Raw genomic sequence first — 10,725 nt, 5'->3', positions numbered from 1 at the left:
CCAGGGAGGTGGTGGAGTCATCATCCCTGGGGTGTTTAAGAAAAGACTGGATATGGCACTCAGTGCCATGGTCTTTTTGACAAGGTCATGTGATGTCATATGTTGGACTTGATGATCTCAAAGGTCTTTTCTAACCTTATTGATTCTGTGATTCTGTGGGTTTGGGGAGAACAAAGAAAGGACTCAAGTCCTGGAAAGACAAATATGATACCAGAATCCAGATTAGGATCCATATGGGATTAATTACACAACAGGACAATATACACAAATACATCTGCACACTGCATTACATACTATCTTTTTCTAAATCTAGCAAGTTTTCCTGCTCTCTCATACACATACAATTTTCCAGACTGGTTATTACAAGGACAGAAGACATTTAGGTAACTGTGCCAGGAAATCCCTCAGGAAGGATGAAAAGCAGGAGCTCTCTCTGCAGGGCCCCCTGCCTGGAGCCCTTTGATGTCAGCCACACGTCCCTGCTGGGCAGCAGGCAGGTACTGCACACGATGGCCCTGTGCCAGTCCCACTGTGCATCTGTGGCTCCTGGCAGGGAAAGCTGTCATTCCCGGGCAGGAAAACCTCCTCTGCATGCCAGGGGAGCAAAAGAGAATCACTCCTGGCAGGATGTGGCACAGGGACTGTTCAAGCACAGCGGATTCAGGTATCAGTTTGCAGAGTCAGAGATTGAAAAACTGAGAAGGCAAACATGACTGGGAGGAGGAAGGGGGACAGACAGATACAGAGGGATCTCCCCACTTGCAAGACAAATATGCTGCTTTTGGCAAAAACATAATTAAGATTTAATTAATTACTAGGTAAGAACAATCTTAGAATCCCTAAAGGAAAACCCTGAGTTGTTCAGCAGGAATAAACGACCAAATTAATTTTTGTCAGCACTTGCATAATCCAGGCTAAGGCAGAACTAACATTAGACTTCAAATTCCCTGTAGAGCAAATCTTTGCCTTATCCTGGACAGGATTAAATAATCATGAACATGCTCAGTTGTGATATCACAAACAAATAGGTTTTCTGGTAAAATAAACATGGAATAGGTTTTATTGAACTTATTTCATAAACCAGAACAGGCAACAAACTCAGAAGGGCTGCCACTGAACACAACCTTGCAGCTTCACTCTGAGATGGACAGGGAGACACATTGAATGACAAGTGAGAACATCTGGCTTCCATGATCAGCAAACTCTTTTCCCCACAGCCTCAATTTCTCCTCCAGAAAGATGCAAGCTACTGTGTTTTCCATGTTTTTGCCAAGGACACAACAACAGAGTAAGGCAAGTTTGTCTGCTTGGGTGATGTCACATAATATTCAAACCAAAATCTTTCAACAGTCTTAAGAGACAGAGGGACTCCCTATCGAGCTGAATGTGCCTTCCAAACTTGGGCAACAGGGGCTCTGTTCTAGTGTTTCACCACCTCTTCATAAAGACCCTCTTCCTCCACACTTTAAAACCATTACACCTTGTCCTATCACTACAGGTCCTACCAGTTTGTCCCCATCTTCCTTATAAGCTCTCTATTGGTATTGCAGAGCTGCAATTAGGTCTCCCTGGACTTTGGAGGCTTCTTTTGTCCCAGATGAACAACTCCAGCTCTCTCAGCTTTTCCTCATAGCAGAGCTGCTCCAGCCCTCTGATCATTTTCATGGCTGTAGCCTCAACTTCCTCTAACAGGACCCCAGTGTTCTAGGTGGGGTCTCACCATACGGAGCAGAACAGAGGGGCAGAATGCCTTCCCTGACCCTGCTGGCTATGCTTCTTTGGATGCAGTCCAGGATAGATTTGGCTTTTGGGGCTTTGGGCACACATGGTTGGCCCATATCCCACCTCTCATCCACCAGCCCCCCACAAGCCCTTCTCCACAGGGCTACTCTCAATCCCTTCATCCATCAGCTTCTATTGGTACCAGGGTAATCATGGCAGTCAAATAAACACAAGCAGCAAAGAGTAAAGAAGTTTTAATCTTTACTCTTAAAGAAGCTGCACACAAATGTAAGCAGGAAAGGACCATGAAACTTGGGACACCTCATAGTACAAACTTGTAAATACTTCACCAGCTGATGCAAGTGAAGGTGTTTTGGCTTGCATAAGAGCAAAACTGGCTGCCACTGCTTCAGGCATGAAATAGTGTTTGTGGATCCAAGCCCATGTCTGCCAGATCCATTGATACAGCTGGAAAACACAGACACAATAGCTGCTCTGACCCCCAAGCCTCACCTTGCTCACATTCACTGTGGCGAAGCTCAGTGAGGTTCCAAGAACCAGGCACATGGGCCTGCCAGGACTTGCAGGGCAGCCATGGGACCTGGGCAATTCTAATGCCCCACAGTCCTGTGTCACAGATGACACTCCACTCCAGAGACAAAATAGTCCTGCCAGCCTGAGGGCTGCTCTGGACCAAAGCACCATAGCTATTTGTGAGGGCCAGGCTTGGACAGGGAGTGTTGACATTCCCTCCCCAGGGACACACCAGGCTGCTCAGCAGCAGCTTGTCTAGCTCAAGCCTGCCATCTGTACCCTGCGTGTGTAAATATGCCCTTTGCAGCTGTGCAGCCCCTCTGGATGTTTCACTGACCTATATTCCCACATGTACTCCTCACAGAGGAGCATCAGTGCTCTGCAAGCACCATTTCTTCCCCACATCACAGCAGCTTCCCACTGTGCCCACCCATCACCTTGAACACTGCAAAAAGGACCACTTCCTGCACGACCTCAGGCCTCAGACAAAAGCACAGCTCTTTGGATGAGAATTTAGGCATCACCTCAGTTCTGACATGCTCCCAAAAGCGGTTGGAGACATGAAGCAGCACAGCACAGTTCACCAGATGTACAGCTGTGTCTGAACAGCAGCAGGCCAGTATGTCAGGCACTGCAGGAGCTCACTGAACAGGCCCATTAGCCAGAAAAATAGGGCACTCTGCCAATTAAATTATTAACCTCCAGGCGTATTTGCATGCATCGAACATACTCAGCTTTTCCAGCTTTACCCCTTTTGCTACACTCAGTGACCCATACATGTCACAGCACTCTATGTGGCTAGGAAAACATTTTTATAACGTTTTGTAAGTGAAGAATAGCAGACACTAACTCCTGCAGAATATCTTATGGCAAGTCAAGGGAAGAGCCTGGAGAAACACCTCCTGACTCACCATACAGTGCTCTGTCCATCACATCACATTACAGTGTAGGGACATTGCTGGGTCTCACACACAGCTACAAACAAAGGTAGTAAGTATGAAATCTTAAATCATGTGGGATTTTTACCTAAGTAAATCATCTTGGTTTTCTCTCCAGCTTCTTACATGGATGAAGTAGAAGTATGCACCTTAAACGCTTCATCAGTCTCACTTTAAAAAGTGCAAAGATCTTGCATTTCAAAATCTGTAAAAAAAAAAATTAAAAATAGATAAAATAGATTAAAAAATAAAAAAATTTAAAATAAAAAACTAAAAGAAAAATTAAAATAAAAATAAAATAAAAAGAATTTTAAAAATAACATTTAAAAAATTTAAAAATAATAGAAACATTTTTAAAATTAAAAATAAATTGTTTAAATTAATAGAATAAATATCAATAAATATAAATAAATAAAAATAAATAAATTTTAAAAACAGAAATTGTTAAATTAAAATTTAAATTAATTAAAAAATTAAAAATAGAGAATTAAAATTAAAATTAGAAAAAATAAAGATAAATAAATTATAATAAATGATTTAAAAATAAATTAAAAAGTAAAAAAATTTAAAAATCAAAATAAAAATTATAAAAAGTAAAAAATAAATTTGAAAAGTAAAAACAAAAAATAAAAAATAAAAAATAAAAGTAAAACTTTTAGAAATAGAAAACCCCTAAATAAATAAATGAAACAAATTTAAAACCATTTTTTAAAAATTTAAAATTAAAATAAATAAAGAAATAAATGAAAAATAAAAAATAAATTTAAGATTTTTTTAATTTTTTAAAAAAAATTATAAATTAAAAAATATTTTTAAAAATGTAATTGTTCAACTTGCATGGTACTTTTTCCCTTTCCTTTCTGCTCTGCAGCAAATGCATGCTTCCAATCAATGGCACTCTGGGCTCTGTTGCATGGGGTAAATCACCCTGAATTGCTATCAAAATGCACAGCAGCAACACAAGCTCCAGGGGCATGATTAGATCCTCTGACTACATTTATGGTCACAAATTTTTGACTATAGTTCCAGTTGAAATAGTGACATTCTTTCATTCCTCAGGTCAAACTAATTCATATTTTAAGCATATCAAAACTTCTAAAATCATGTAATCATTTAAATCACAGCCATGGGCATTTTTTTCCCGAAGTTTGCATAGGGGATGTACAGACATAAGCATGCTGGGGAAAGCTCTGCAGCAGGGAAACTCCTAAGTACAGCTCCCACTGGTTTTCAATGGGAATTATGCCCTTCAGTCCCACAAATGCTTTTGAACACTTACTCCACAATGCCCATCCTTCTTTGCAAGCTCCATGCCGAGCAGCACTGCCCTTTGGCAGAATGTCTGACTGCCCTCCTGATGTAATGCAAATAGAGAAGTGAAAGAGAGAGACAAAACCAACCTTACTTCAAATCACAGAGCAGGGTTGTCCGTATTAATCAGTTCAAAATAAGAATATCAAAGAGCGTTTTCTGTAAGTTGATATATTTGACAGGGCATTTTGAGAGGCTCAGGGATGCAGAAACAACTTTTATATAGTCAGAACAAAAGCAGCAGACAAAACCAGGTGTTAAAAAGCCTCTAACACTGCAGAGGCTCCCTTAGTGAAGTCCGTTTTGATTATCATATTTTAAATTCACACAGCTGTTAGGTGAAGAGCATCTTAGCCATATGCTCTAGCACCATCTAGCTTGTGCCTAAGGTACTTTCTCCTCAAGTAGGGAAATGGTAAATTTGTCATAAATGTGTCATTTCCTTTAAGTATGACTGTCTGTGCTTCGGGTATTTTAGCTATTTTGACATTATAATCCAAATGAAAGCAAAGGTAATGAGTACAAAGCAGCCTCATACATTAAAGAGGCCCCTTCATGGATAAATTCCTTCAGATGCATCTCTTTCCATCTGTCAGTTTATCTGTTCCCTCTTTTCTGGGCTTCAGTCCTGCCAAAAATACATGTGTGTTAGATGTTTCTAAAGTTTACACTTCAAATTTTGTTTGCCCAAACAAGGTTTCTTAGAGGAACTCATTAAGAAAAGCAACAAAGAATGGGTCAAAATAACACAACACCAATTCTTATTAACAAAGGAAAAAGCACCAACAACATTGAAAACAGAGAAGAGTTGCTGTTCCTCACAGGCAAGGCTGAGGGTCAGTATTGGGAATGGCTTTTCTCACGGAGGATTGAGGTGGCTCCCAGTGGCCCTTGTGCCCCACAGAAGTCACCTTGATGCACTCTCTGTCTCAGAGCTCAGATGCAGGCAATGCAAGCAAGAAGAAAAACTCCAATGAGCCACTTAACGGTGTGGGAACTGATGTTTAGCTTGGAAAATGATACGTGATTGCATTCAATACTCGGGCTGACATAAGCTGTCCTGCCCAGATTCCCAAAAGTGAAACTCATACTTACAGAAACTGTGATAAGGACCACCACTAACCTGCAGTGGATGTCAGAAGACCTCTGCTAAGGAGTCAAGAGGGCTGTTCTTCTTTCCCTAATCCTTGATAGAAATGCTAGGAGAGTTTTTACAATTTCTCAGGGCTCACTAGTTACACTGCTCATCAGCAATATTTGTAGAGACCTTGCTAAAATTTTGGAGGGGGCTTCTAGCCGGCGCGTCCACTTCTCCCTGGAAAGCACCAGGGAGCTGAACACTCACTCTTAGGGCACAGGTTTACACTGCAGCAGAGTTTAACAGAGGATGAGGCTTGCAGACAGCTGTGTGCAGTGACACTGGGGGAGGTCACATTGAACTGGTGCTCATGTTATCTCCCTGCTGAACGAGAGCAGACAGAACCTAATGCACTGTGTCTGCCATGGCAGCCCCGGGGAGCAGTCTCAGCTTCTCCACTGCGAAGGACTTTGGCAAAAAGCAGCTGGGGCAGGCATTGATTTTGGTATTGTTTCCATTTCTGCTGAGCCAAAGCTTCAGGGAGGAACTCAGCTGGTTAGTTTTCCTGTCAGCAGCTTCATGACTAAATTAGCCAGTGAGTTACAAAGTGGTGATGCCAAAAGTGCAGCAACGCAGGCAGCCTGGTCACGAGCAGGTGTATCTGGAGACCAAGCAAAACCCTATTCTTCTGCCAAAGCTGCACGTAGCTTTATGTGTTTATGTGAAAATCCCTTAAGGCTGTCACTCAGCTTTCAACTTAATTTTGCAAGCATGATAAGTCTCCAAGACTTGAGCCTTTCTAATACAAGGTGATGAAAAATGCAGTGACCAGGCTCAGCAGGGACATTGCCCTTCAGAGGGATTTAGAGATCCCCAGCTCAGCACTACGCCAGGGCAAACCACTTCCAAGCACCGCATTTTCCTGCCTGCAGGTTACAATATGCTCACAGAGGCAGAAAGCTCATTACCGGCCCCAATCTAGAGGCCATCCTGCCTGGCTCGGTGTCGGCACGACCCGTCCGTGCCGCCGTGTCCGTGCACAAGGGCCCTGGGAGCGCCTCCAGCCCCGGGAGCTGCCGGGGAGCGCGGCCACGGGGATGGAGGGCGCGGCTCTGCGCCGCGTTTGGCAGCACGCAGGGATTTCACAGAGGATGCTCCATCTGTCACCGCGCTCTGCTGCAGAGCTTGACCTCGCTAGCACTAAGGAAGCCCCAGCAGATTAACATTTAATGATGCTTTCAGTATCAGCCCTTGTAGTTTTTCATCTCTCAGAGGGCAGACACGGAAGAGAAAGAAAATCGTATGCTGTGTACAGCATATGGGTCTTCTTTCAGCCATCTGCTTTAGAATGCTTGACTTTGACAGATTCAAATTTTTTAAATTACTTCTACTTCGAAAAAAAAATTCTACATATATCTTATTCCAGAAACAGAGCATTGTTGCTTCTTGTATACCTAGACCATTTTTATTTAGATTTGTATAACCATCATACCTAATTCAGTTTAAATAAGTAAACACAGGGGATATGGTTCTTGGTAGCTGTCTGAACAGAAGCGAGGAAACTAAACCTTGCCAAGACAGATGGATTAAATGAGATCCCCCATGTCACTCTTTGTTGTCTTGAAAAACACATATAACCACACGATTTAATGCAAAAATAAATCCATAAGGGACAGTAAAGTGAATCAGAAACACAGTTTCCATTCTTTTTGTTAAGCACTTCTATTCTTTTTTTTATTTTTTTGTATTTTCTGCTTGTGAAGTGTCCAGCTTGTGCCCTGTGCCCAGGAGCAGGTGCAGACAAAGCACCTGGAGTTCTGCTATATGTTCCCAGAGGCCCATCACTGCTGCCTGGAGCACAGGCTGAAGTCAATAAGATCATCACAAGCACAGAGAAAATGTCAGAAAAACAAAACTGTGGTATGAAAGTTCACAAAGTACATATTTGGTAGCATGGCTGGTATAGTATTATAGTATAGTACAGGTTAGTATTTGTAGGAAATAGTGACCTGAAAGAGGGATTTACACGAGAAAGTGTAGGGACAAAAGTGATGGAGAAACACAAAAGCCAGCAGAGAGATCCCAAGCCCATTGAACATTTCTGGAAGATAAAGGTAAGAATTTTAATTTTGGGATTATAGTTACCAAGAGACAAGCCAATAGTCAGATCCTTAAAGGAAGTAGATCACCCAGGAAAGTGAAAAAACAACTGGCAAGAGGATAACTGGTACCGTTTCAGCCATGGTACTGTAGGGGAGAGCTAGATGGGAACACAGGAAGCTACAGGGGGAGAGAAGGAACTGTATAGCACTACAGTCACTTCTGCAGCCAGAGCCCAGCTGTTATGTGCACTTTAGTAAAGAAAATATCTGAGATGGCAAAAGTCCAGTGAAAGTAAGTGCTGTGCAGTCATGAGGGTAAAAACAAGGCAATTAACCTGTTCCATGCAATAGCTTTCATAGTTTATTTTTTAAGTAGTGCCCATGAGGCTTCAGCAGCCAGCCAAGCAATGCTCACCAGCACCCTACCAGCAATGAGATTACCTCAACATGTTGCTAGTGCAAGTTTTTTTGCCTGGATAAATCAGAAAACTATTATCACTTCCTAAAAACATTGACCAAAGTAAATTGGGATGACAGTCACTTTTTTGCAGCCAAGACCATCCAAAGGAAGAAAAAGAAATTGCTTCTTAAAGTTTAAAATTGCAAAATCATAAGGCTGCAGCAGACTCCCAAGCAGCCTAGAAACTGCGAATCATGAGTTTGCAGAAAGGGTGCCCAATAAAGGCTTACAACACCTGCAATAATGTAGAGAACAACTCCATTCACAGATAGAGCTTGTGCTCAGAGCAGACCTGGCTCAGAGGAAACTTCATTCACCCTGGTATCTGGCAGGCCATGGCTGCAGCAATTTCATGTGTTCCTGGCCCATCTCTGTCCTACTCTTCTGTAGGGTGGATACCCCTGCACTGGTGAGAGACATGCTGAGCTGAAGCATATCATTCCTCAGAGTGAAAGAAAACCTTCTAGAAAAATCTGGGGCCTAGACTCTTCAACCTGCACATCTCACATCCCCTTGCTAAGGCTCAAAGCAGATAGCAATGGTACAAAATCCAAAAGGAAATTTACTCTGAGTAGTAAAAATGGGTGTTTGCAGTTAAATGCAACTAGAGGAATAAAAGAGTAAAGCCTAACACAAAACTGAACTCCCTGCAGCAAAACCCTGAAGTATTAGTAGGCATTGTTTATGAGCATTATCACAATGTGTTCTTTCTGCCCCAAAGGTATGCACTGACACAGTCCCCAGCAGCAACAGAGCAGCGAAGGGAAGAGTGCAGCAAAGCCCTGAAAGCACATCTGTCTCCCTGTGCAACATCCTCAGAGTAGCACCCTTAAGTGTAGGCTCTTGGTCCATGCATGGGTGGACCAAGACCCTACACTTAACTATTAACCATATAACCTTTATAACCACCACTAGATGTAAAAACATCCAATCACATCGGCAAGAATATTCAGTCTCTAATTAACACTGTGAGAATTCAGAAAATATAGATCATGTTTAGCTACTGCCTCATTTTGTTAACAAGAGATAATTGAAAAAATACGTGCTAAAGTGATTGCCTAATCATCACATCAAATTTGTTAAAAATTAAATTTGCTGCGATCAAATCAAATAGTTTTTTACAAAAAAGCAACAACACACAGAGCACATTACTTGTTTGGGGCCTATCTCACCAAGTCTGAACTAGCATCCTTTGTGCAATGACTTTTACAGAGGAAGGAAGATCAAAACAATGTCCCAGCAGTTTTTGGGCTAATTTTGGGAGTGTCCTTCCTGCTGCTCCATCACTTCCAGTTTGAAAATTGCTCATGTCCCTTTGCTGTGCATCCTGAAGGACCTCTCATAGTCCCCCTTGCAGCACAACCCTGACCTCAACCATTCTCCCTCTGTCATCAATGAAAAGGTCGTGAGGGTCCACAGGAAAAGCTTACATGACTCTGTGCCTCCAAAATGCAGGATTGGGCCTACTGACAACAAAAGTCCTCTGTCACCCTCACCCCCCCAATGATATTCTCTTAATCTAGGTTTTCAGTGAGAAAATGTGTCATTCAAATGCGTAACAAATTATTTGTAAGTCATTTACCAAAGAGCTTTGTTCCAAATTCATGTCAAGCTCTGCAGATATAACAAAGTAGTCAGGACACAACTTATTTTAGGAATCAGCAATATGCTTTAGGCAGAAATCTCAACTTGCAAATATTGCATTCTGGCCCAGCAGATTTCCTTCTTGATAGACCATGACCTGGTCTATCATAATTCCAGGGCAAAACCATGAAGATTAATAAAAAGCAGAAAAAGGATTTTAATCAACACAGCCAGCTGGTCTGTGGTTTGGATTATGTTGTAGAAGGCAAAGTGTAACATTAAGATCAAATGAAAAATGCAAAGCACTGATTACCCTGCAGACTACCTACCAGCTAAATTAACATTAAACTCATATTTGCAAATCCTGTGCTTATATTACTGCATGTAGGCAATTGTGATACATTTAACATCAACCAGAAATTTTTTAAATCTGCCTTTAAAATAATGAGTTTTGTTTCAAATCCTGTTCATAGAAGTCAGTTTCCACCAGTTACTAAGAATATGACCTATTTTAGATCTCATCCTTTAAAAGTATTGAGATGAGTTCCCTTTCTGGAGGGGGTAAAGCAGGACACAGGATGTCTGGAAAGCAGCAAATGAGGGATGAGGAGAGGGAGCCTGCTTAAAAGCCAGGAGCAGGAAGATGAAGGCTTATCCAATAGAGGGGCATGCAGCCAAAGGATGGGATTTCTGGTCTGCAGAGGAGCAGCTCTGGGTGCCTGGGAGAAGGTGCCTCCTCCAGGACACAGACCAAGAGAGGCCTCAGAGGCTGCAGCCTGACCACTGCTCCTCATCAGCAGATGCAGGCTGCTGCCAGCTGCTGTGGGGTGGAGGGAGAAGGGGGGAAACAAGCTGGCTGGACCCTGGCCAAGGAGCAACAAAAGGCTTGTGTGCCATCCCCACATCGTCCTGCCCCGCTGGCCACCCAGCCCGCAGAGCACCATAGCAACCAGAGCTAAAATTGGGTCAGGACTGCCAGTGCAAAACCTGCTCTTT

Source organism: Zonotrichia leucophrys, chromosome 1A, assembly GCF_028769735.1.
Source record: "Zonotrichia leucophrys gambelii isolate GWCS_2022_RI chromosome 1A, RI_Zleu_2.0, whole genome shotgun sequence".
Lineage (NCBI taxonomy): Eukaryota > Metazoa > Chordata > Aves > Passeriformes > Passerellidae > Zonotrichia > Zonotrichia leucophrys.
The sequence above is the reverse complement of the archived record's forward strand: the minus strand, read 5'-3'. Positions refer to the sequence as shown.